The sequence below is a fragment of the Austrofundulus limnaeus genome, unplaced genomic scaffold (genome assembly GCF_001266775.1).
Source record: "Austrofundulus limnaeus strain Quisiro unplaced genomic scaffold, Austrofundulus_limnaeus-1.0 Scaffold58, whole genome shotgun sequence".
NCBI classification, from domain to species: domain Eukaryota; kingdom Metazoa; phylum Chordata; class Actinopteri; order Cyprinodontiformes; family Rivulidae; genus Austrofundulus; species Austrofundulus limnaeus.
In genome coordinates, this window is record NW_013952460.1 from 2,402,974 (window position 1) to 2,405,079 (window position 2,106).

Sequence of the window (2,106 nt, forward strand, 5' to 3'; positions counted from 1 at the left end):
GGATCGAACCAGTAACCTTCTGGTTCCAGGACGACTCCCCTAACCACTCCGCCACAGCCGCCCCAATTATGTTAATCTCCTCTCGCGTGCACGAGCAGCTGGATAGAACAGGTGGAATTTACGCAGCTCATTTACACACTTTTCCTGAAGATAGAAGAGGTTGTTGAATCTGACGTGACATGTTCGTACGAACCCTTTGTACGAACAAAAATAAGAGAAATTTAGGATAAGAATACGAACATGTTCTTGCATGAGGCCCAGTGGTTTTAGACTGGTTGTCCTTATTCAGAGAAGCTTCATTTCATTTTCATTTTATTTGTTTTTTTTATTTTAAATAAAAATACAAATTAATGATTTTAACTCTTAATTGTTAAAGAAATCAATGTTTGTTTCTATATTTATGAGGTTCTATTCCTAAATAGGCATGGAAAGTGAAAAAAGAAAAACTCATGAGAACAAAACTGGGGGGCCCAGCAAATTTTCACCCCCCTGGCACCCCCCTGCTGGTGCCCATGGGGTCTTTGGGTTGGGGTCTATGGTTAAGTTTATGATCAGAGTTATAAGCAGGTATTGGATGTTTAGGGCCAGTTAGAGTTAACTTTAGGGTTTGAGGTCATTGTTAGTTGTCTTCACTTTTCAAAAAGATGACAACAGGCTCTTCCTCCTTGTTCTCATCTTGTCAACAACAGACGGGAGGGGGGGTACCCGAGGTCACAACACTGTATGCAGAGGGAACTTGACCGAGCATCATTAAGTGACGAGATGGGAGTGACAAACGCCATCCGTTCAGGACACATCCATCAAAATAAACTTCAGCAGCATTTAAACATATGACTCAGTTCAGCATTTTATAAAAAATAAATTTAAGGAGTTCAATTCAGTTTTAGGGCGATAAATGTTGATTGATTCTGGTTATTGTGTAAAACTAGTGTCTGATGTTTGGTGTGTGCCATCACAGCAGGCCTTCCTCCTCCTCCTCCTCCTCCTCTTCTCATTATCCCATGCAGATGTTCAGTGCTGGACCCTCACAGTATCAAGTGACCACAAATCTAATTGATATCAAAACTCAGACAGGGGGAGCCAAATCCCTGCTACAATCTCAGGTTACAGCTGGTCCTAATCCTGGCCTGACTTCTGATAATCCCTTTCAGCATAAAACTTCTACTATTTACAGAAGATGAGGGAGGAAGAAAGACTCAATCTAACCATCTAAATCAGCTAAATCATGCTCATGAACGTTGTTTAACTTGTGTCTGCACAGATACACAGGAGTATTAACAACTTAATTTGAAAACAGAGTTTAATTTGGAGAAGCGTGAATGGTGAGGTAGGGCACTGAAAGCTTAAGGGGAGGATGTAATGGTAATGACTTTAAGGCGATGTAATCCCCACATCTGGGCCTGGAGATTGTTGGAAACGTCTGGTTTAATGATCACCACCACCAGGTTTGTTTTTATTTCTTATGAATATGAATGGAACAGTTCATGGGAAGAAGAGTGGGATTTGTTTGGTTTTCATCTCGTTTTGGGTTTAAAGCACAGATCAGTTTCAGAGTCAGCCTGCTTCTGTCTCCTCTGTGTTGGTTCAATTTCCCCAGACAAGATAATCTCTCAGATTCTCAGAGTGAGAAGTTGAAGCTGGTGTCTGAGTCAGAGTTTGGACTGAGCCTCGGTTGCTCTGATTCTTAGTGGAAGCAGCTGAAGATGAAAACCTTTATCTGCAGAACTAGTTTAAATCCTACTGATTTCACCCTTCTTCTATTATTAACATGCTTGAAGAACTGTTTAAACTTCAGGATGTTCTTACTGTAACTGTATGTTGGTGATAGTCAGGCTGACCTCTTCTGACTGCAGTTCAATCAGAACCTGTTTGTTAAATTATTATGACCCCGGCACACGAAGCGTAAGCGGGAGTCATATTGTTTTCGTACTGTTTTTCTTTTTTCAGTGATTTTTGGTCAACTGTAGCACAAAAACGGCTGCACCAATCAGCATGAAATTTGGCAGGACTCTAGATGAGTCTGACCTACACTGCGCCACCCAATGGTTTTACAATAGACCCCATATTTGAGGAGGGGGCTCTTTTCAAAGTGGGGGTGTCAGGACA